The sequence below is a fragment of the Chiloscyllium plagiosum genome, unplaced genomic scaffold (genome assembly GCF_037043375.1).
Source record: "Chiloscyllium plagiosum isolate Xiang-an unplaced genomic scaffold, Cpla_swu_hap1 HiC_scaffold_18, whole genome shotgun sequence".
In the NCBI taxonomy this organism is placed as follows: domain Eukaryota; kingdom Metazoa; phylum Chordata; class Chondrichthyes; order Orectolobiformes; family Hemiscylliidae; genus Chiloscyllium; species Chiloscyllium plagiosum.
In genome coordinates, this window is record NW_028270156.1 from 84,569,936 (window position 1) to 84,576,358 (window position 6,423).

The 6,423-nt window shown below is 43.0% G+C and overlaps 1 pseudogene; it reads right to left on the reverse strand.

The window, feature by feature from the left end:
* Nucleotides 1–3,141: 3,141 nt before the first annotated feature.
* Nucleotides 3,142–5,478, reverse strand: LOC148147029 (putative G protein-coupled receptor 139; annotated as a pseudogene).
* Between the last annotated feature and the right edge of the window lie 945 nt (nucleotides 5,479–6,423).

The following is a 6,423-nucleotide window of genomic DNA, read 5'->3' on the forward strand; positions in this document are numbered from 1 at the left end:
ATGCTGGCTCCGAGGTTGGAAAAAGTGTTGCCCCATATTATAAAAGAAGATCAGACATGCTTTATCAAGGGCTGTAACTCCTCCAACAATATCAGGAGGGTACTGAACATAATGCAGATATGACAACAAAGATTGATAACGGGTATGGTGGTCTCCCTAGACGCAGAAAAGGCATTTGCCCGGATAAAATGACTATACCTGTTTGGGTCCGAGAGCACTTTGGTCTGGGGGATCCTTTGCCAGATGCGTGGCGGTTTTGTATAAAGATTCTAAGGTGATAATCACTACAAAGTCAGATAAGTTTAATATTGGGCAAGGTAGTCGCCAGGAGTGTCCTCTTTCAGCACTGTTATTTACCTTGGCAATTGAGTCTTTAACTGTGGCTATCAGGAGGGATCCTGAAATAGTGGCTCCAGGGGTAGGAACAGGGGAGCACAATATCACCCTGTATGCTGATTTTGTTTTTGGCTAATTCTTTTTTTTTTTTGGCTAATCCGGATGAGTCAGTTCCTTGTTTGATTCAAACAATTTGTTTGGCAGTTTTTTGGGCTACAGGATCACTTTACAAAGTCGGGAGCCATGCCGATGGAGGGATTAGTGGAGGTTCCTGATCTGAAGGATGGAATGCAGTTCCAGTTTAGATGGTCATCAAAATGCTTTTTTGTATTTGGAAATTTTTATTACCCCTGCCTTCCGCCAGCAGTATAAAGCTAATTATGTAAAATTATTGGACAGGGTAAAACAAGATTTGCAATGGTGGGAGGGAAACCGATAACATAGTTCGGCTGAGTATCCCTGATCAAAATGAATGTACTTACTCGCCTGTTGTACCCCATGAGAATGCTGCCATTGTTGCTACAGAGACGAGCGTTACAGAGGCTCAATGGTTGGCCAGGATCCTTTATTTGGTGTCACAGGTGCCCCCTAATTAAATTTTACAAATTGCAGCTCTCACAGGGTGACGGAGGGGTGGACCTTCCGGAATTGAAGAGATATCAAATAAGCGTCCTGTTGGCATATGTCAGTTTCTGGATACGGGGGGGGGGAGGATTTGGAGTCGATCTGGCTTGACGTTGAAGCCTCGCATTCGAGTTGCCCCCTGGTAATTTACTGCTCACGGATAAGATGAAATCTATGACCAAACAGTGTAAGTGAATTTAAAATACGGTGAAAGCTTGGAGGATAATGAGGCAAAACGAGAGTATTTGGTCAAAGATCTCACCATTTACGCCTTTGCAGGAGCCCAAAGACCTAAACCTGGGACAATGGACTTTGGCTTTAAGGTATGGGAGAATAAGGGAATCTCTGATCTGGGAGATTTATTTGAGCGGGAGGTCTTGATGTCATTTAGCCAGCCAGAAATATGGATTGCCTTATAGCGACCTTTGCTGGTACTTTCAGATAAGGGATTTTATACAGATGAAGACCACCCTCCTAGCTCAGTTTTCAGTGCTCCGGTGTACGGGTTCACTTTCATGTAGTACTTTGTATCATCTGCAGAAGGGATATGTGGAAAGAGGGGAAATGCCTTAAGAGACGTGGAAGGACTCTGTAGGACGTGGAATAGAGAGCTAGAGAGGATATCTCATTGGACGTATGGGACGGTATATGAGAAAATGGAAGGAACATGCCATTATGTAAGGAAGTACAGGCCATGCAATTGAAGATTTTGCACAGTGCTCATATGGCGCTAGACAGGCTAGTTAAGATCAAGAGAGGAGTGTCACCAGGGTGTTCCAAACGTAACATTCGTATAGGCACTCTCACACACAGCTACTGGTCATGTTGTAAGATCCAGGGATACTGAAGAGCTCCAGTAAGGGAGCTAAAGGACATCCTAGGGATTGAAGTTAATGTGGGTCCGGTATTTTTTCTTCTGGGATTGCCAAATTTGCCTTCTTTGGGGGAACACGGGAATGTGTAACGTTCATGGTCAGTGTGCGGGGAAGAACATTGTAATGAATTGCATGTAAGAAAAAAACTCAAGTCTTATGGGTGGCGCAGGCTGATACTGCAACATCTCGCCAAGACTCACCACAAATCAGAGCAGTTTTACAAGACGTGGCGGGCCTTTCTAAATTATATTGACAAAGACTTATCAGCAATATTAATTAGACCGTGGTATAGCCTTGGGAATCCCTCTGGGTGCCTGTGGGATCCTGGGAGGGGGCAAGGAATATGGGTACAATGACTGGTGCTCCCAAGGATGGGAGCCTCAGTGGAGATGTGAGGAGTGAGATAGAATAAAGTGGTGTGATATAATTTAATATAAATTAATTTAAAATCAGTTTAATTTAATTTTTATTTAATTGGCTTGTAGTTTAGTTTATGTTAAGTAGATATGTTTGTTCTGGTCATGCTGCAGCTGTACAAAACTCCGGTGCGGCTGCACTTAGTGTATTGCATACAGTTCTAGTCGCTGAATTATAGGAACGATGTGGGAGCGTTAGAAAGGATTCAGAGGTGATTTACTGAGATGTTGTCTGGTATGGAGGCAACGTCTAACAAGGAAAGGCTGAGGGACATGAGGCTGTTTTCCTTAGCGAGAAGGTTAAGTGGTGACTTAACAGAGGCATACAAGATGATCAGAGGATTATATAGGGAGGACAATGTGAGACCTTTTCCTCTGATGGTGATGGCAAGCACACAGGAACATAGCTATAAATTGATAGGTGATAGATATAGGACAGACGTCAGAGGTTGGTTCTTTACTTAGAGAGTAGTAAGGGCGTGGAATGCACTGCCTGCAACAGTAGTAAACTCGCCAAATTCATGGCCATTTAAATGGTCATTGAATATATGCATGGATGATAATAGAATACTGCAGGTTAGATGGGCTTCAGATTGTTTTCAGAGGTCGGTGCAATATTGAGGGCCGATACTGTGTTTTAATTTTCTGTTCGATATTTTCTATCAAGTTGGGGATGGTGGGGGGACTAATTTGGCGGGGCAAAGATGAGCGTATTGAATGGAAATTGGGCTACCACTGTTCAAGAAGGGAGCTCAGCACCACCTTCGCAAGGGGATTCGAGGGGCGGGTAATAAACACTGATGCAACCAGAGAGACACACCTCCCACGAGTAAAGTAAAAAATAATTGTCTATGAACAGTGGAATCTCCTGTGGGCTCCACCGGAGAGTTTCATTTAATCATACTGCAAGTAATTTATGTCACCAGGTATTTTACTGCGTTGCTGATCTTTGCTCTGAACCGGGACAATGTCGCTGCATAAATAAATGTGTTTGTACAACAACTTAGGTTCCGCAGCATGAAACCAACTCTTCTGACGTTGTACAGAAAAGGCGGGAAATCATCAGGATCTATTGCTTGAATGACATAATAGAAGAAATTTACAATATTGATTAACCACAGGAGGATGAAGCTCCCAGAGATGGTGAAGAGCAAAATAACAGCCTTCCTTCTGCTCTCCATCTCTGGGTCTCTGTGATTCTCTCCTTTGCTCTCCCTCTTCAGCCTCTTCCGGACTCGACTGGTCGCTAAAATGTGTCTGACTGTCAGAGCATTGAGCAACAGAATCAAAGTGAATGGCAGTAAAGGAGTCAAAACCGTATCAAGCCAATCCAATACCACCCACCAAGTCTCAGTATGATAGCTTGACTTTGTTTTACAGTAAAATGGCACACTGTTGATTATCGTCACATGCTCATATTGAAAATAGAAGGGGATGTTTTTTACACAGAGCATGGTACAGGTTGTTGCTAGAACCACAGTCGCAGTTTTCTCAGTGCAATATTTTGTTTTCAGCTTCTGACAACAAATGGCCACAAATCGGTCAAAGGAGAAAGTGGCAGTGAACCAGACAGAACAATCAGTGGCTGCACGATATAGGACCCCAATAACACTGCACACTGGAGTGATGTCCAGGAAACACAATGGGTAATAATAATAGGGAAACCATCTCAGTATAACATCAGTGATAATCACCATCAGATCAGCAGCTGCCATACCCAACAGGTAGCGAGTAGTGCAAGGAGATACACCACATTTTCCACGTGAAAGGATTCCGATCGCCAGAAAATTAACTGCGGAAGAAAAATTGGAAAAGACGTGCTGAATTACTGATGTTCCATTCTTCCCGCTGTTCGAAAGAGCAGCAATAGGATGTTACCATCGAAAGTCAGAACAATGTGAAAGTGGAAGCGATTAGGGATAAATGAGTTTGAATTTTAAGACTTTCTCACTCACCTCAATTTTTCCTCCAGCCCAAACATTCCAGAGAGTATGGAGTTTGGACAGGGACTGAGAGCAGAAGGAAGTCTGTGATTATTTTTTGGTCGCAAGTATTTTTTACTTGATTGACTGCAATAGATTATTAAAGTTTGCACCTCCAACTCTGGCAGGCATAGAACATCAGTAGAATCCTTGCTCCCAACTCAGTCATTGGACTATTGATTGTATTGTCGATAAACCAAACTTTCCCCCTTTTCCTTGGAATAGTCATCCCCTGTTCTAAGCATTGGACCAAATCCTGATCGAAGCCACAACAGGACCAGAAAACAAGTCATCAGAACCTGAGTAAGATTGCAAACAAGACTATTCCATGTGTCTTACAGAAGTGCAGCATTACAGAACATGCAACGTGTGAAGGTTAGGCCTGCTGTGATATTTGCACTGCAAAGCTGCGTATGTGCACATGACAAATGTCAGTGATCAAGAGGACAAGCTGTCAATATTTGAATTTCTTGACCAGAGATAGTGAGGAGGAGAGAAATTACAGAAGGGATGTTGGTTAGATGAAGCTTCACAAGTCCAAACAGGGCTCATATTCTTCAAATCATATTCTTAACAAAAGAAATCTCACTTGAACTGACCAACTGATCCAGATCCACTGCCATTGTATAAAAGAATTCCAAAACTCCCCTACCCTTTGTGTGTAGAAATGCTTCCAAGCTGTGGCATTAATTGTCAGGCTATGCTCCCCCACTCTAGAATCTCCAACCAACGGAAAAGGTTTCTCTTTTCTTGCTTATATCTTGTCGGACTTCACTCAGATCATCCCTTAACCTTCAAAATTCTCAAAAACACAGGCCTCATTTGGATACCAAAAACAGAAATAGCTCTGCAGGACTGGTAGCATCTGTGGGAGAGAAAGCAGTGTTATTATGTCAGGCCCAGTGACCATTCTTCAGGTCTAACTTGCCTGATCTCTCCTCATACCTTCACATGTTCTGGAACACTGAGATCAGAGAATTCTGCAGCAGCAGTGATGTTGGGCGCCTCTGTCAGTGGAGAATTGTACCGAGAATGCTGCTCAGTGAATCGCTGTCACTGTTCCGGTGTCTGTGTAAGTCTGACCAGTCAGTGAGTTGGAGACACTATTGTTCAAAACATAAAACCAGAGAGCATATCAGCAGCGGATTAAAACAAGCTCAATTCTTATAATGCCATACCAGGGATGCCAATAAAAGCAAGGATGGTGTAGAACACTTTCTCCACGTGATCAATTGGTCGATGCATTTTTCCGTGCGAGGTGATCTGTCCCTTCAGGCAGCTGACAAGCTCCTTGTTTGAAACTCTGAGTTGATGCATTCCCAGAGACGCTGCCTTGTACTGTGTGAAAGCTCCTTGGGGAGATTGAGGTTACAGCATTGCTCAGCTTTGTTGCTGTTTTTCAAATTTTTGTAAAATAACAAACTCATTACAATAACAAGTTTAATCCCAATTGTAACGGAGTGTTGCTTCTTAGTACATCGTAACAAAATAACAAAAACAGAATCTGGAAAACAGCAATAACACTGTGCACTCAAACATCACGAACCCCATCCTAAGACCACAAATTATTTCAACCGAAGCTGCATTGAGATAGACATTTTCACACTGAAATAAACTCAGAGCTGTTCTTCTGTAATCTAAGGTAGGAGCTGCCCTCTTTAAACAAGAACATTTCACTCACTGATTGAGATGTGAAACTTCTCACACACTGAATGTGTGCGTTGTTGCTGAGGTCAGCATTTATTCCCCATTCCCTGTTTCCCAGAATCCGGAGTCACACGAAGGGTCAAGCGAGGAGAACATACTGCCTTTCGTGAGGGAATGGGTCTCAGTGATCAAAATGGGCTTCCAACAATGACAAATCACTGACCTCACTCTTATTGTCAGTCTCCGTCTAAATAAACCACTGACCATGTTTTTTATTGTCACTCTCCATTCTTCTAAAGGGGCAACTGTGGACGGGCAATAAATCTTGACCAAACAGTGCTGCCCACATCCCACCAACAAATAGGTGTGAAGTGTATTCTATTAATCTTATAGCATTTGGGTGTATGTCCAGACATTATTCGTGGTGATTGTGCACTTCTGTTGAGACATTTACCTTTTCCAGCCTGCAACCATAATCATCAGTAACCTGAGATTTCTCAAGGTGAGAGCAGTTAGAAACACAGCTTGCTGTGAGAGGAGCTG